Genomic DNA, 18987 nt, shown 5'->3' with positions numbered 1-18987 from the left:
CATTATCTTGCTGAAATGTAAGCTCAAGATGCCTTCCCATGAAGGGCAACAAAACGAGGCGTAGAATATAGTCGACGTACCACTGTGCTGTTATGAAAAGAAATGGCGTCCCAGACTCCCGGCTGTCAGGCCGTATGGCGAGTGATAGTCGAGTTGGTCCAGACCGTCTTCACTGATCGTGGAGAATCATCACTGGAGACAGTTCTACTCCAGTCAGTGAGATTCCAGGCCGAGGACACGTGCGAGTGAAGTGGCGTGGCAAAACATGTAACCTGTTAATATGTTTGCTAAAGTGTGTATATATGGCCGTATGAGTCTGTCACCGATAACTCCTACCCTGATACTGAAGCAATCCAGATGTCTCATCTTCACGATTGCTCGAGGATTTCCATTTGGCCACACGTCCGTATTGCCGTTAATTTACTATCGCGTCTCTTTTAACGGCCTACACCACCGAATATTGCTCCTTACTCGTCACAATTAAAATGACCCATATCTCAACAGCTATTGGCTCCCAGACACATAATTACTGGAACTTTTTTTCTAGCATGAATAAAAACGCCTTCAGTCACAATTGTTTCGTGCTCTATTGAACTACACCATGCACTTTGGACCCTATAGGTTCATCATGACATGCTAATCGTCTTAATAAATATCGTACTTCTGCTACTGCGTGAGGTATGTTGGATCTTGGGCTTGACGAAACAACTGCGGAAAATATATAAGAAACTATCAGCCTCTATCGCGGTAGTGAAACCAACCTTTACCTAGGTTTCAGCCCAACCAATTGAGCCTTCTTCAGAACAAAAACCTGATTCTATAATACGTCTACGAGGGCATGGTCTAGACATAAAACTAAAACAGCCTGAATAGGCGTAGTCACATTTTAAAAATGCGCCGGAGTTTAAGTCTTGGTGGTGACTTAGTATCTACACTCCTGGAAATGGAAAAAAAGAACACATTGACACCGGTGTGTCAGACCCACCATACTTGCTCCGGACACTGCGAGAGGGCTGTACAAGCAATGATCACACGCACGGCACAGCGGACACACCAGGAACCGCGGTGTTGGCCGTCGAATGGCGCTAGCTGCGCAGCATTTGTGCACCGCCGCCGTCAGTGTCAGCCAGTTTGCCGTGGCATACGGAGCTCCATCGCAGTCTTTAACACTGGTAGCATGCCGCGACAGCGTGGACGTGAACCGTATGTGCAGTTGACGGACTTTGAGCGAGGGCGTATAGTGGGCATGCGGGAGGCCGGGTGGACGTACCGCCGAATTGCTCAACACGTGGGGCGTGAGGTCTCCACAGTACATCGATGTTGTCGCCAGTGGTCGGCGGAAGGTGCACGTGCCCGTCGACCTGGGACCGGACCGCAGCGACGCACGGATGCACGCCAAGACCGTAGGATCCTACGCAGTGCCGTAGGGGACCGCACCGCCACTTCCCAGCAAATTAGGGACACTGTTGCTCCTGGGGTATCGGCGAGGACCATTCGCAACCGTCTCCATGAAGCTGGGCTACGGTCCCGCACACCGTTAGGCCGTCTTCCGCTCACGCCCCAACATCGTGCAGCCCGCCTCCAGTGGTGTCGCGACAGGCGTGAATGGAGGGACGAATGGAGACGTGTCGTCTTCAGCGATGAGAGTCGCTTCTGCCTTGGTGCCAATGATGGTCGTATGCGTGTTTGGCGCCGTGCAGGTGAGCGCCACAATCAGGACTGCATACGACCGAGGCACACAGGGCCAACACCCGGCATCGTGGTGTGGGGAGCGATCTCCTACACTGGCCGTACACCACTGGTGATCGTCGAGGGGACACTGAATAGTGCACGGTACATCCAAACCGTCATCGAACCCATCGTTCTACCATTCCTAGACCGGCAAGGGAACTTGCTGTTCCAACAGGACAATGCACGTCCGCATGTATCCCGTGCCACCCAACGTGCTCTAGAAGGTGTAAGTCAACTACCCTGGCCAGCAAGATCTCCGGATTTGTCCCCCATTGAGCATGTTTGGGACTGGATGAAGCGTCGTCTCACGCGGTCTGCACGTCCAGCACGAACGCTGGTCCAACTGAGGCGCCAGGTGGAAATGGCATGGCAAGCCGTTCCACAGGACTACATCCAGCATCTCTACGATCGTCTCCATGGGAGAATAGCAGCCTGCATTGCTGCGAAAGGTGGATATACACTGTACTAGTGCCGACATTGTGCATGCTCTGTTGTCTGTGTCTATGTGCCTGTGGTTCTGTCAGTGTGATCATGTGATGTATCTGACCGCAGGAATGTGTCAATAAAGTTTCCCCTTCCTGGGACAATGAATTCACGGTGTTCTTATTTCAATTTCCAGGAGTGTATGTACCGCATTTTTAAAATGTGACTACACCTATTCAGGCTGTTTCAGTTTTATTTCTAGACCATGCCCTCGTAGACATATTACAGAATCAGGTTTATCTTCTGAAGAAGGCTCAATTACTTGGGCTGAAACCTAGGTAAAGGTTGCTTTCATTAACGCAGTAGAGGCTGATAGTTTCTTATGTATTAGATTATCACGATTGCTGATATTATATTATCACGATTGCTGACTGGGATGCAAAGTTGAAAGTACTAAAACTGCGGAAAATGTTATGAGAAACAGTGGGAAAGAACAGTGAAAAATTTGCCAATCAATCAAAGAAGAACATTTTTAATATTTTAATGCCAGCACACGTTGGTTTATAATTTCTGTCATCGCTTATCGCATCACTCAAGGCTCACGCTTGCTTACACATTTTAAAAACACGTCTCAAATTTAATTCAACACCATATGATCAAAGATGAAGTCAGATGTCTTCCATTTTACAGCGTGTGGCACGTCGGCCTCCCATACAGACTTCTTTTATTGAGGTTGCCAGTGTCACACGTTCGTCTGTTTCAATCACACCTCAGCGACAGAACATTTAACGTGCCTGCCGAAGATGGCGACTCCATAGCGCTGTCAATAAAAGCGGAAGTGTCCCAGGGTCTGTACTCGCGTCTGCTTTGTCGCCAGCAGGCTTTTGACAAGTTGAGAGCTTGGGCCACCAAGCGGGGGGTGAAACCGAACTCATCAAAAAGCCAGGTGGTGCCTCTCCTGCTCCAAGTCGGCCCGTTTGACGTCCTACCCCCCTTAAAAGAGTGAAGAAAGAGAGAGACGGGTAGATAGACAGATGAACAGATAGATAGATAGACAGAGAGAGAGAGAGACAGAGAGAGGCGCCAAACAGAATGATTCATGATGTCGTGACACCTTGTACTGGCCATCGGTGTGACAGTCGAACAAGACGCGCGATACCAGCGCATTTGATCGCGCCCAGATTGGACGCGTACGAGACGCTCCAAGGTTGTGTGCACGCACTGCGCTGCCGACGTGAGACGCGTGTCAAAGGTTCCCGGTGAGTACCTCCGTTCGGGAAAAAGCCACCACGGCCAGAGTCAACAGGCGTGGGCAGCGACGCCATGACGTCGTACGTCGTCGCCCACTTAGGTGGACTGTCACAGTGGATGTACGGACCAGACTGCATGATTTCACTCGCCAGTTCATCGCTGGACTACCACAGCGGAATGGGGGTATCATCCGGCACCAGCTCACGGGTATGGGACACGGTAGCTGTCACCTCGGACGCGTATCCCTGCTCACCACTCGTCACAGAGCACAGACATCAGCCTAAGATTTAATGAGGAATTTTACACATTTCATTTGCGTGAAAACTGAATTACGATATCCTAAATGGTCCAGGGAGTAACTGAGGTGAAGTGAAATGATAATTAAATAGAGACCCTAGCTGCAAACAGGCGTTGATGTACTTCATTGGGGACATGTTGAAAATGTGTGCCCCAACCGGGACTCGAACCCGGGATCTCCTGCTTACATGGCAGACGCTCTATCCATCTGAGCCACCGCGGGCACAGAGGATAGTGCGTCTGCAGGGACTTATCCCTTGCACACTCCCCGTGAGATCCACGTTCCCAACCTGTCCACACCACTACATTCGTAGTGCGCCTAATAGACGAGGTGAAGTGCTTAGCTGTATTACTCTACATATTTTTATTATGTAAATACACACAGGGTGAAAATTATTTGAACCGAAACTCTGGAAAGTTCCAAGGGACACAAAATCAAACACTTTTCTTCAGTGTCATAATTACCTGTGAGCTTCTTTTAATCCGATAGAGGGTGTAATCGCTCTCAGAGCACTCGTGAATTGGGCGCAACAAGAGGATGAATCAAATGAATGTACGAAACGTCGTTCACGAGCACTTGTTCATCCATTTCACACACAGCGTGTGCACAATCTGGAACAAGCTGATTCTCCACCCGGAGCACAGTTTTCGTATTTTCGCAGTGGTACCTGCAACAGTGTCAGATGCAGCCTGCATTTCCGTCCTCTGTAGTGTTTACTGATGAAGCAACTTTCGAGCATCATGGGCTCTTCAACATCCACCAGCCGCATGTTCGGAGTGAGGTTAATCTACATGCCACATTTCCTCGCGTTCATCAGTGGCAGTCTACGTGAATGAGTGGGTAGATACTATTGGTGTCTGTTTAATTCGATCATATCTCATATCTAGGCCACTAAGTGACAAGCATTATTACAATTCCCTCGACAGAGCATTGTCAGACTTGCTGAATGACGTGCCACTCGTGAAACGTCCCCCTAGAAAAATTATGCATGACTGTGCTGGTAAACTTCTACGTTATTTGATTTTCAAACAGCTGAGCAAATCTGAACGTACTCAGACGTTTCTCTCTTTACCTATTCTGATCAACACTAAACTGACACACAATATTTTAGCGCAACGAAATCTGACTTTCAATAATCCCTACAAAAGAATGGCCCTGCCTAACAATAACCTATACCTTTCATGAATCACTTACCTCACAAAAATGTTCGTTACTCGAACTACTGCAATACAGCGAGCGCCAATACTGCCAGCTAAATGAAAGATTCTAACTGCTGAAGGTACTAACTACTGATAGGCATAGTTAGCAAATGAAAGATTTTGATGGAGAGCAAACAATGTATTTATCTTAATAGTGTTGAAAAGTCATAATATATATATCCGTTCATGACATCCAGTCTTACAAATTTCCTTTTTCTGACGGACACACGTCCATATCGTCCGCTCGTAACTCCCCACATCCACCACTGCTGCCGGCTCACCACCAACTGTCCAACGCTAAGCGCTGTTCACATCCAACTGCCCAACACTATACAAGCGAATATTCCAACAATGAGTCCAACCAGTCACAGAGTGCACATAACGCAGTCAGCGATTTTCATACAGAGCGCTACGTAGTGTTACCAACATAAAAACCTAAACAGCCTACTTACACTCGCTACAGGGGAGCACATGTGGTTTCAGCATGATGGAGCGCCAACACATTTCAGTCGCCCTGTGCGTCAATTTGTGAACCGACAGTTTCCAGGAAAGTGGATTTGCAGTGGTGGTCCTGTACCATGGCCAACTCGATTCCCTGATTTGACCCCTTTGGACTTCTTTGTGTAAGGAGAGATGAGCAATCTTGTTTATAAAATCTCTGTTGAATCGGAAGAGAAACAAGTTGGTCGGACAGTAGCAGCAGCAGCAGGACTTAAGGACACTCCTTCGATCTTTGACAGTCTTACACAGAACTTGATCAACCCGTGTAACCTCTGCTAGCAAGTCAATGGAGGCATTTTTGAACCTCTACTGTAAGCGAACTAATTGTGTTACTGTTGTTGTCTCGTGGAAATAAAGGGTTAAAACTTGTCCTCAAAGGAACGCACATTAGAAAAAGTGTTTTCATTGTTCCATGCAACTTCGCAGCGTTTCTTAGTCTGATTAATTTTCGTACAGAGGAAACTCCCTCTACCGGTTTAAAAATATCCTCACAGAAAATGTGATATTAGAGAAAAATATTTGTTTCGTTATCCCGTGCAACCTCTCAGGGTTTTTCGCTTTTAATAATTTTCACACTGAACAGCTATCCCTCTGCCAGTTAAAGTATTTAAGATAATGATTTAAATTTTTTAAAAGTTTGTAAAAAAATGTAATACCAATATTTAGGTTAACTTTGCTACACTCCAACAATATACCTCATAGACACGTTGCGGGGAGTGGTCAAGAGAAGTTCATAGGTCTGCTGGTAGTTGGGGAGTTAGGGCGGTAGTGGTAAAAACAGTTTTGGGCAAGTTGCGGAGTTAGGATTCTGAACAGGTAAAAGTTACGGACTTCATGGAACTGGAATTGTCATCCGCAAGATGCTTCCAGAACCGTGCCTACTATCAATGGTGCCAGGAAAAGCTTATGTAACAGCAAGATTGTTTCTCCTGTCCTTGCTGCTGGATCTCGTTTCACTCTCCTTCCTATTTTCTTTCTCGTCTTTATTCAGCTTCTACAGCAGTGGTTCCCAGCCTAGCAGGAAAATGAAATTTCGAAAGCGTTTGATTGTGTTTTGGTTATTAATCTAAATTATTTTTAAAAGATCAGTGCTGTTATTATTATTTCCTAAGATTGTAATTTTGATTACGTGACTCACCTATAATTACATTTTTTTTAAAAAATACTAGCGTAACGCATAACACAGTGTGGTGGAGCTTGCAGCTTGTGAAACATATGTGAGAACATCTTCGTCACAGAATCCACGACAGTAAAACTGAGACGTATGTGTCACTATTGCTTATATATCTCATGAAAATCCCTTCTCCGATTTGCGGGTAATCACCACAATGGACCAAAAATTGCTTCAATATTCACTTCGCAGCTGTAGTCCAATGAAAATTAGTTGATTTGCCACACAATGTTGTCACATCGTCTGCCGGCTACCGTTCGTTTATAGGCGAAACACAAATACGGTGAGTCACTTCACAAATGCTGTTAATGTGTATTGCGGAGCTATGTTTCAAGTGGCCCCCGGCGGATATTACGGGAACGGGAGATGCTCTATCGACAGATGATTTTAATTGATCGATGACTGAACTGCGGCAGACGATGCGTTTCGTAGCCCTGAATTTAAACTCATGTCCTAACCTAAACACAACCTCGTGAAATGCAATGTATCAGAGAGAAAGGCGATCAACAACAGTCTACGGCAGAATTAAAACCACAATCCCTTTGTTCACTGTCATTAAAGCTACACTCTACGACCAAAGTCAAGACAGAAGGAATTCAGTTTTAGTGCTGAAAGCAAACTAATTTCTCGCTATCATTGGGTACCTGAAACTAGCCTCACACTGGCTACACGAGCTGCCGCGTTACAGCCAACTGGCAGTCCTGGTTAGCAGATTATAGGTGACACAGGCATACTCCAAATGAGAAAGGATTATAGAAAGGAAAATAAGAGCAACACGGTGAAGTACTAGAATTTAAAGAGATTACATTTAAATCAATTAACTGATTTTTAAATATTAAATTCGTTTGATTAGATTCAAAAATTTCGCTATATTTGACGAGATTCGGACCTACAACCGTGTACATGGCAAGTTTAGACGCTAACCCCTGCACCACGTTGCCACACTGTGGAAGATTATTGTATTTATCACTTTGGTGACACAGTCCCTATGATTAATTGCAGCGTTAAAAAATTCTGCTTAACGCGATGTCGTCTGAAGCTTATCTAATGTAGACCAATCTCTTTGACTATAATGGAACTGTATATGTGACACTGAATTGCGTCTTGTGCGGAAGGATCCAGCTTGGTCAGTGCTGTGTTTGAAACATGGCTTAGCATCGTTTTGCGAGTGTGTGTGTGTGTGTTTATTGTTTTTGGTGTTGTTATCGTGAGTGATAAAATACGAAACAAAAGGGCCAGAACCAGGATTCAGGGATCCAAACACATTAAGAAGGAAGAAAGCTGGGCAAGGAACCGGAAGTGGTGCTGACTTACTGTTACGGCAGGTTGGCAACTGTAATGACACATTCCGACGCCCGAGACATACAATACCTTAAAGGCTGCACCAAAGATTAAATTGAGTGGTATGTAGAATATAATCTCTGTAATGTTCATATTGGATTCTCTTTTGTTTCATACTCCAAGGAGGAGTTAAGATACATTTTCTATTGTTACCTTGTAGGGGATGGACGTAATTTTTGGTGTGTGCGGAAAGGCGGCCATCTTGTTAGTATTTATGGTTTGTGCGACGGGCAGGGCAAGTCTTTTTGTCTTGTGAATAAAAATAGTGAAAAGTATCTAAGTTTTACGAGAATTATTTAAAGCGACGTAGCATTGTATTCCTTGGTTTCCACCGTCTTCGTGGAGTAAACCGATGCCGACTTAGGAAGACACACACGGTCAACAAAGAGATGAACATCGATGGCGACTGATGAATTAATATTGTGGTAGAAGGACTAACTCTGCGTCTAAGGTGAGAACTCTGATTAAATCAACAATGACGTAGAATTCAAAAATGTAATTAATCGGAATTGTAAATTATATTACGGGCAAATTCCACGCAAACACTGAATTTGTCCGCATTCAAGTAGGTCAATACAGTCCGTAAAAAAGGCTTTCAAAATTCTAAAGTTAAATTCCCATATTCATAATTTTTCCTCTTTTCAAAAAAATCAATAAATTTAATTTTTTTTATTTATTTCGCCACAGAACGGTGAACAGTTCGGGCATGACCTTAAGCGCTGTGCTTGGAGGAAACCAGCCCCAACACGTGACGTGTGAGCTATCGTGTAATATCAACTAACTGTAGCAAACGAAGTAACTGATAGCACAATATCGTAGTAACTATGCCAATGCTGCTACATTGCTACAGGGCCCAGACAGTATTATTGTCACTATTCTTCTTCTTCTTATTATTATTTCTATTGTTAGTATCATCATTATTGGTGGCAGTGGTGATACACAAAGCATTGGCACCCGGAAGTCTTCCAGTTTCCGCCAGTTCAGAAGTAACGAGTCCTGCGATTAAGTGATTTGGAAACGGAGCATAGGGTACACATTTAAGTTGGTTGATTTTAAATGAGGATGCAGGGTGTGGCTGAAGTAACTGCCGCTACGAAGAGGTATGTGAAGTGTCTGCCCTTTATGTGGATGGTTAGCTTAATTTTCTGAGAAGGAGTTTTATTTACCACACGTGATGCACTGTGGTTTGTTTTGTCGTTCTATAAAGTAAAGATTGTTAGAAATAATCAGTGCCAGTTGTCTCATTGAGTCATTAGATCGTGGTTTATTACAACACTTACAAAAATTAAATATCATTTATACTTGACCATTTTAGAAAATAAAAGTATTCAAAGAAAATTATTTTTCATTTTGAAGTTTATTTAGGCTCTATTGTTGATGGTGGTTGGGGGAGACAGGGTGCTGGGTAATGGTATTAGGAAACTGGAAACCACTGCTTTTGGAGACTCCGAACCTGACTGGACCTCGCACATACTCGCTGGAAAAACGTAAGTGTGCTTTAAGTTGGTGTAGTAGAGGTTTTTAGTTCGGCACTGACTGCTTAACAGCCTCTAGTGCGACGGTCAAGGAACACGAAATGTTCAGGCGACTTGGCCACAGAAACATGGCCGAGTTCCTGTACGGCGCATCTCGCTGACAGGCTTTGACGAGCAGGTAGGCACTGGCCTATGCCGGGACGAAACACGAGAGGCCAGGACTGTGCGGGAGAAAAAACAGGCGAACAGCTTCCCAGCTAACACGTGTAGCTGTACCGTTTTGTCGGCTGCTACCTCACACCACACAGGTCGGCGTCAGCTGCAATATACAGCGATTGCTGAGTGCGAGAAACACACAATCTATACTCCACAAACCGCTGCGAAGTGCATGGCAGAGGATGCTTTTCACGGTGCCACATGTTGAAGTTTCTTCCCTTTACAACGGCGTAAGGAGCACGGGAAGAAAGCCTACTTAAATGTCTCTCCTCTTGCTGCTGTTAGCCTAATTTTGTCTTTACAGTGATACGTAACGGATGAGATTTACGAGGGGCGCTCAAAAAGCAATGCAATACTTTTTTTTCTCGGACAATTTCGTTTGAGGAAATGCGGAATTTGTTGCGGGACATAGTGGAATATTCCTGCTTCAGCCCCTATAGTTTCGTGAAGTTCTGACAGGGGGCGGTGCTACACACAGACTTAAAAATGGCGCCTACATTCCAAACAGAAAGCTGTCGTTAAGTTTCTTGTAGTAGAAAATCACAGCAGAGCAGATATTCATAGGTAACTGAATAATGTCTACGCAGAGCTGGCAGTGAACAAAAGCGCGTTGAGTCGTTGTGCGAGGTGTCTGTCATCATGGGAGTGAACAAAAGCGCGTTGAGTCGTTGGGCGAGGCGTCTGTCAGCATGACAATAAACAAAAGCGCGTTGTGTCGTCGGGCGAGGTGTCTGCCATCATCGCAAGAAGGTCGCGCAGACTTGTCCGATCTCCCGCGCGCCAGCCGGCCGCACACAGCTGCGATTCCTGGAACGTGCGGACACTCTCATTCGACGTGATGGACAGATTACAGTCAACCACCTCGCTGCTCACCTCGACATCTCTGTTGGCAGTACTGACACACTTGTCGATGTAACATAGTTTCATTCACTTCGAACCGGAAACAAAACGGCAACCTGTACAGTGGCACTCCACCCCCTTTCCTCTGAAGAAAAAGTTCAAAGCCGCAGTCTGAGCCGGTGAAGTCATGACGAAGGTCTTCTGTGACTCTTAAGGGGTAAATGGGAATGCCGTGTGGCTAGGGCCTTCCGTCGGGTAGACCGTTCGCCTGGTGCAAGTCTTTCGAGTTGACGCTACTTCGGCGACTTGCGTGTCGATGGGGATGAAATGATGATGATAAGGACAACGCATCACCCAGTCCCTGAGCGGAGAAAATCCCTCACCCAGCCGGGAATCGAATCCGGGCCGTTAGGTATGACATTCTGTCGCGCTGACCACTCAGCTACCAGGGGCGGATTCTTAAGGGGTTGTTATGTTTGATGTCCTCTGTCAAGGTGCAACGATCAACTCGAAAGTGAATTGTGCTACTCTCAGGAAGTTGAACAAACGGCTTCTCCATGTCAAAACAAGGCCTCACACATGTCTGCACACGCAACAGGTGCTCGTGAAACGTCTTTGGATTGTTCTCTCTCATCCACCCTACAGCCTGGATCTCGCATCCTGAACGGAGATTACGTTCAAAAATAGGGCTTTTGTAGCCAAAGAGTGGGGAATAATATGGAGTAATTGGAATCCTGAATAAAAAGAATCTGCTTTCAGAAAAAAAAAGTGTTGTATTACTCACTGAACGCCTCTCGCATCTCTGGATTCTTCACTTAATACTGGTTCCGGAAATACAGAGTGCAGGTTTTCGCGGGATACTTTGCGTCTATCTTTCCGGAGTGCCGGTTCACGTTTCTCAACATCTTCGTGGCACTCTCCGGCTGGTTAAACACACCTAAGACCATTCGTGCCACCATTTCTATACGTTCAATATCCCCCGTTAGTTTTATTTGTTATGCGTTCCACAAACTTGAGCAGAACATTAAGAATGGACATATAGGCCTAACGCATTTGTAACGGTACTCCTTTGTAGACTGACTGCATTTTAACAGTGGCCTGCCACTGTACCGCAATATGCCACTTGCCTTACCTGTGACTGAGCCTGTGTGATCATTCCATGTCACATCTTTGATCCCCACAAATTGTTTTAGCCACGCATTTGTATGAGTTGACTGATTCTATTTCTAAATTTGGAAATTTTGTATGCGACAGATAAAAGCACTCCTATCTGAACACAAAATACAAATATGTTCCTTTTCCTTTAAAAGCCTCTGACTGAAAAGTAGGGTTCCAGCTGTCTCACTCTACCTTCCTCAACACCTTCAAAAATTTTCCCACCTACTACTTCATCGCTGTAAGACGCTCATACCCATCCAATCCAAGCTGCCCTTTCTCATTCACTCATTCAGTCCAACACACTGTCGTTGCCATTTTATGTCTCTCAGTCATTGTCTGGTGCGTCACAGCCACAATCTCCTTCGCTGTGTCCTACTACTACAATCACCTCTCACTGTCCTAGTGCTGGTGTCTATTCCCATTGTCACTATCTCTGTCTTCCTCATTGTTGTTGTTATATACTGGCTCCTCCCATTTTCACTTCCTCTTTCACTCTTTTATCACTGTCAACTATGTTCTACTGTCACTGTGTCCCTCTCTTTGACACTGCCATTGTCTTCTTCGCTCCTTCTGTAACGCAACAACTGTCTACTGTCTTCCAGCATTTATCACTTTTCCGTCTCTTTACCATTGCCACTATCTTCTTCTCTCTCATGATAAAAAAGAGCGAGTATGTTCGCAAGCCAAAATTTCAGGGAAAATTTTTAAAGGTGCTGAGGGAGAGAGAGTGACACAACTGGTACCCAACATTTCATTCAGAGTCTGTTAAATAAACCAGAACTCATTCACATTTATTATAATCCGATAGACGCATTTTTTCGCTGGTTCCCTTATTTTCTCTGCTGCAGCAGGACATGTAACTCATATGAAAAGAAATTTGTAGGTCAGTAAAATTTAGGTAGTTTACTTGTATGAAACTGAAATAATGCAAAATTGATTTTAGACATCACGCCAAATTTTATGCGCAAAAAATTTTGCATCTACCGGTACTTCAGTACTACAACATGGGCTTCCCAGATGATAACGGAGACATTTCACAACATATTCGTGCGCGCTACGTCACTCGATAAACTACGTTTTTGTCTCAAACCGGATTTTATGTGCGTATGTTACGCGTACAACCAGGGTAACTTTGAATCTTTGTACCGCGAAAACAGATAAAGATATGAAGAAAATTTTCAATGTAGTCCCAGATCGGAATCTTACGAATACATAGTAAAAGTTACAGCCACTTGCTGTGCAACAGCCGTCTCGAAATCCACGGCTGGGTTTTGGTAACCGAAAAATATGTTTCTGAGCTGTTTGTCGATAACGGATAAAGATTTTTGAAAACGGGGATATGTCTCTTCTAGAGAATACCCCTTTAAAATCTGAACATTTTCTGCAGTTATTTATTATTTATGTACATTTCACCTTACACTGGATTTTGCGTGTAGAGGTAGAGTGATTTTGAACCTCTGTATCTTGGAAACGGGTGAAGATATCAAGAAAAGTTTCAGGGCTGTTCGAGACCTGGATCTTAGGAACATATCGTTAAAATTTCAGCCATTTGCCGTCCATAGCCATGTTGTAACCCTCGGCTGGTGACGGCGAAAATATAGTAAAAAATCCTGTTTTTGGGGTTTCCCGAGAAACTGTCCATGAATTAATTGTGCCTCCATAAGTACCATGAAACCTACTGCAGACCACTTCATATGTACAAGGAAAAACACCGATTTGTTCCATTTGTCTAAGCAGGAGAAAGTGTGCAGTATTCATACTTTGATCCTGTTCTGTTGGACAGTGATGCTAAGACGACCCTTCTGTTGAGCATGCAAACAGTCCTGAGCGCAAGGAGGTAGGAGCACCGGAATATCTCCTTTTTATGCGCGGCGTTGTGAAACAAATTAGGTAAGCATGAAGTCGTATGGATACCGACAAGCTAGGGTAATCAGCCAGCATTGTACGATTTATATAAGGGGCAAAAAGTTTCACGAGTTTACCCGTTATTCTCAAATACTACCTCGCATGTTATTTCAAATTTCCCAATAATGCGCTGATCCATGTCTGGTACCTAAATATCTCGGCTGCGTACTTCGACGTGGTCCATATTCTACAGGAATCGCTAGGTTACTCTGGTGAAAAAAGAAAGTAGAGTTTTAAACTGTACTTCTCCCCACCCCCCACCCCTCCCAATCCCCGTCAACAACTATGCACCTGATACAGCCGCCGGCCTTGGTGGCCGAGCGGTTCTAGGCGCTCAGTCCGGAACCGCGCGACTGCTACGGTCGCAGGTTCGAATCCCTCCTCGGGCATGGATGTGTGTGATGTCCTTAGGTTAGTTAGGTTTAAGTAGTTCTAAGTTCTAGGGGACTGATGACCACAGATGTTAAGTCCCATAGTGCTCAGAGCCATTTGAACCATTTGATACAGCCGCATTTCCGTTTTCCATGCCATTGGAAGACTTAGCTTCCCACAAACTCAGCTAAAATCAGCACTGCGAGCAGACCGCTTCCTCGTTTGATGAATCAAGCCAGGTATCAAGTTAGATCACAAGAAGAACATACTTGGGGGGACTGAATCAGGAGACTAAGGAGGTATTGCCTTGTATCTCAACTGATGCATTTTCGTATTTGCAACTGCTGTCGTGTTCGCTGCAGCTCGCGACAAAATTTATTTATCGCTCGTTTATTTCTCCACTACTGACACCTGTTAATATTGTGCAAGTATAACATTAACAGAGTCGCATGTGGTTGGCAGCGCAGGGTTTGCGCTGGCGCAAATCGATAAATGGAGAGCTTGCAGTTGTCGCTTAGCTAACAGAAAATTAGGGTTATTTTCGAATTGATGTTGATGATGAACTAAATGGACTGTCCCGGGGGAGGTTCGAGTCCTCCCTGGGGATGTGTGTGTTTGTCCTTAGGATAATTTAAGTTAAGTAGTATGTAAGCTTAGGGACTGATGACCTTAGTAGTTAAATCCCATGAGATTTCATACACGCAACTAAATGGACTACGATACAAGGATGTAGACCGTGTTACATACGGATGTTTGGGTCGGTCTGGGGAACGCGCACGGAGAGATGAAATGATTAAAGCGATCGCACGTGATAAACGAGAAATCCGGGTTCGAGTTCCGGCCCAGCACAAATTTTAATATGTCACTATTGGATAGCAGACCTATATCTAATTACCTAATACATCTAATGTCAAGCAGTTCGCTATCAGCGAATTATTTTCGAAAATATTTTGTACGGCCGTGGATCGTCAGGCGTGCCTGTTCTTTGCGACATGCATATACGCAGATGAGGATCATGTTCTTTTTTATTTTTTACGGCGCAATCACATACTCTTTTTAGAATGCATTTTAAAGTGATCATACCATTGTATCGTAGGAACGGCTTACCGAATTGCTCATGTGAAGATTGTAAAATATATCTACATCTACATCTACACTTTTTTTCAAAAAAGCAGTTCAAATGGCTCTGAGCACTATGGGACTTACCTTCTGAGGTCATCAGTCGCCTAGAACATAGAACTACTCAAACCTAACTAACCTAAGGACACCACGCATATCCATGCCCGAGGCAGGATTCGAACCTGCGACCGTAGCGAACGCGCGGTTCCGGACTGTAGCGCCTACAACCGCTCGGCCTCCCCGGCCGGCTACACTTTTCTTTCCACGAGCCATTTTAAGGTGCGTGGCAGAGAGTACTCTTGGTACTACTAAGCAGCCCGCCATTCCTTATTTCATTCGCGAATGGCGCGTCGGATGAATGACTATAAGTAAACCTCCGTATTAGCTCCAATTTCTCAATTTTTTTCGTCATGTTCATTTCGTGAGACGTATGTAAAATTTGAAGATGGTATCTGTTCTTTCGGACATCTCCGAAAGAACAGTTACCATCTTCATCAAGTTAAGGCTAACTCGTCATTGACCTCCTTCTTCTGTGCTGGATGCACACGCATTGCCCGAAGTTTTACAGGTCTCGGTAAGATTGCCCGCCGCGAGGGGCACTACGAATTTAGTGTGTGGACATTAAGTTGGGAATGTGGGTCTCACGGGGAGCGTGCAAGAGATAAATCACTGCAGTCACACTATGCTCTGTGGCCTGGGTGGCTAAGCTGGATGGCCGGCACAGTAGCTCAGCGTGTTTGGTCAGAGGTTTAGCTGCCCTCTGCAGTAAAAAGAAATGAGTTAACCGGTCAACGACGAACTTAACACGGGTGTCTTACGACGTCCGCTCCTAGCAGGTGCAACGATCGAAAGCGAACAAAATGAGAAGAAAAAAAAGATGGATGGAGCGTCTGCCATGTAATCACGAGATCCCGGGTTCGAGTCCCGGTTGGTGCACGCATTTTCAACTGTCCCCGTTGATGTACGAGGGCAGTTCAATAAGTAATGCAACACATTTTTTTTTCTGAAACAGGGGTTGTTTTATTCAGCATTGAAATACACCAGGTTATTCCCCAATCTTTTAGCTACACAACACTATTTTTCAACGTAATCTCCATTCAATGCTACGGCCTTACGCCACCTTGAAATGAGGGCCTGTATGCCTGCACGGTACCATTCCACTGGTCGATGTCGGAGCCAACGTCGTACTGCATCAATAACTTCTTCATCATCCGCGTAGTGCCTCCCACGGATTGCGTCCTTCATTGGGCCAAACATATGGAAATCCGACGGTGCGAGATCGGGGCTGTAGGGTGCATGAGGAAGAACAGTCCACTGAAGTTTTGTGAGCTCCTCTCGGGTGCGAAGACTTGTGTGAGGGCTTGCGTTGTCATGAAGAAGGAGAAGTTCGTTCAAATTTTTGTGCCTACGAACACGCTGAAGTCGTTTCTTCAATTTCTGAAGAGTAGCACAATACACTTCAGAGTTGATCGTTTGACCATGGGGAAGGACATCGAACAGAATAACCCCTTCAGCGTCCCAGAAGACTGTAACCGTGACTTTACCGGCTGAGGGTATGGCTTTAAACTTTTTCTTGGTAGGGGAGTGGGTGTGGCGCCACTCCATTGATTGCCGTTTTGTTTCAGGTTCGAAGTGATGAACCCATGTTTCATCGCCTGTAACAATCTATGACAAGAAATTGTCACCCTCAGCCACATGACGAGCAAGCAATTCCGCACAGATGGTTCTCCTTTGCTCTTTATCGTGTTCGGTTAGACAACGAGGGACCCAGCGGGAACAAACCTTTGAATATCCCAACTGGTGAACAATTGTGACAGCACTACCGACAGAGATGTCAAGTTGAGCACTGAGTTGTTTGATGGTGATCCGTCGATCCTCTCGAACGAGTGTGTTCGCACGCTCCGCCATTGCAGGAGTCACAGCTGTGCACGGCCGGCCCGCACGCGGGAGATCAGACAGTCTTGCTTGACCTTGCGGCGATGATGACACACGCTTTGCCCAACGACTCACCGTGCTTTTGTCCACTGCCAGATCACCGTAGACATTCTGCAAGCGCCTATGAATATCTGAGATGCCCTGGTTTTCCGCCAAAAGAAACTCGATCACTGCCCGTTGTTTGCAACGCACATCCGTTACAGACGCCATTTTAACAGCTCCGTACAGCGCTGCCACCTGTCGGAAGTCAATGAAACTATACGAGACGAAGCGGGAATGTTTGAAAATATTCCACAAGAAATTTCCGATTTTTTCAACCAAAATTGGCGGAGAAAAAAAATGTGTTGCATTACTTATTGAACTGAACTGCCCTCGTATATCAACGCCTGTCGACAGTTTAGGGTCTTGATTTAATTATCATTAAGTAATAGTTTGTCCGACTCTTCTCGAAACGTACTCTCTCCACATTTCAATAGCAATCCTGTCTGTGATGGACAAAGCATTTACTGTAGCGCCTGCCACTGGAGTTTCTTGCACTCTCGCGGCGACTAAACGATCCAGTGACGAAATGCGCCACTCTTCGTTGTATCTTTTTTTTTTCTTCACTTCTATTAATCCAAAGCAAACCGCCCTGCTAGAGTGGATACACCGGTTCCCGCTAGATCACCGAAGTTAAGCGCTGTCGGGCGTGGTCGGCACTCGGATGGGTGACAATCTGGGCCGCCATGCGCTGTTGCCATTTTACGGGGTGCACTCAGCCTCGTGATGCAAATTCAGGAGTTACTAGACTGAACAGTAGCGGCTCCAGTCAAAGAAAACCATCATAACGAACGGGAGAGCGGTGTGCTGACCACACGCCCCTCCTATCCGCATCCTCAGCTGATGGTGACACGGCGGTCGGATGGTCCCGATGGGCGACTCGCGTCCTGAAGACGGAGTACTTGCTTGCTTGCTATTAATCCAACCTGGTAAGGACCGCAGCCTCATGAGCAGTAGCCAAGAATCGGTTGAAGAAGTGTTTCGTAAGCCACTTCTTTCATGGACGAATTACATTTCCTTAATATTCTTCCTATGAATATTAGCCTGGCACATGCTTTCCTACTGTTTGTTTTATGTGGTCATTCCGCTTAAGTCGCTGCCTATCATTATTTCTTGTGTGGTATCATAAATCGATACCACCTCCCGCCGCCGCCCCCCCCCCCCCCCCCCCCGCTTCCGCCTCTCACAGTTGGCAACGGAAACAAACGCCGATAGCGGCCGCGCGAGAACCCAGCGGACCCAATGATGCGCTCCTGCTAAGCCACGTCTTCAGCAGCTCTGACTGTGAGAGCTCCCTGCCCCCTGCGATGTAGGATGGCCGGCGGCAGCTACACAGCCCAGTCTCAGTACCAGTCTTCGACAGTCTACAGTCTTAGTAGCCTTCGACAGTTCGCTCCTGCATTAGTAGTGGGAGCCTCACACTGCACAATGGTCATTAGCTTGGTTCTTGTAATAGCTGGACTTTATTGCTGTTAGTTCTCTTGCAGAACTTTTTTCGCATGCTTAGAGAAAGCTTCATGTTAAAGCTTCTACACTCCTGGAAATGGAAAAAAGAACACATTGACACCGGTGTGTCAGACCCATCATACTTGCTCCGGACACTGCGAGAGGGCTGTACAAGCAATGATCACACGCACGGCACAGCGGACACACCAGGAACCGCGGTGTTGGCCGTCGAATGGCGCTAGCTGCGCAGCATTTGTGCACCGCCGCCGTCAGTGTCAGCCAGTTTGCCGTGGCATACGGAGCTCCATCGCAGTCTTTAACACTGGTAGCATGCCGCGACAGCGTGGACGTGAACCGTATGTGCAGTTGACGGACTTTGAGCGAGGGCGTATAGTGGGCATGCGGGAGGCCGGGTGGACGTACCGCCGAATTGCTCAACACGTGGGGCGTGAGGTCTCCACAGTACATCGATGTTGTCGCCAGTGGTCGGCGGAAGGTGCACGTGCCCGTCGACCTGGGACCGGACCGCAGCGACGCACGGATGCACGCCAAGACCGTAGGATCCTA

At 45.9% G+C, this 18987-nt stretch overlaps 1 protein-coding gene and 1 non-coding gene across 2 annotated transcripts in view; both read right to left on the bottom strand.

The window, feature by feature from the left end:
* LOC126253664 (CD151 antigen-like) overlaps window positions 1–18987 on the bottom strand; it is a 681749-nt gene that overhangs the window by 591453 nt on the left and 71309 nt on the right. The window lies entirely within an intron of this gene.
* Window positions 3852–3926, bottom strand: Trnat-ugu (transfer RNA threonine (anticodon UGU)). Its single transcript has one exon. It is a non-coding gene; the product is annotated as a tRNA-Thr (tRNA).

This window comes from Schistocerca nitens, chromosome 4 (genome assembly GCF_023898315.1).
Source record: "Schistocerca nitens isolate TAMUIC-IGC-003100 chromosome 4, iqSchNite1.1, whole genome shotgun sequence".
Lineage (NCBI taxonomy): Eukaryota > Metazoa > Arthropoda > Insecta > Orthoptera > Acrididae > Schistocerca > Schistocerca nitens.
This window is presented reverse-complemented; position numbering and strand designations above follow the sequence as displayed.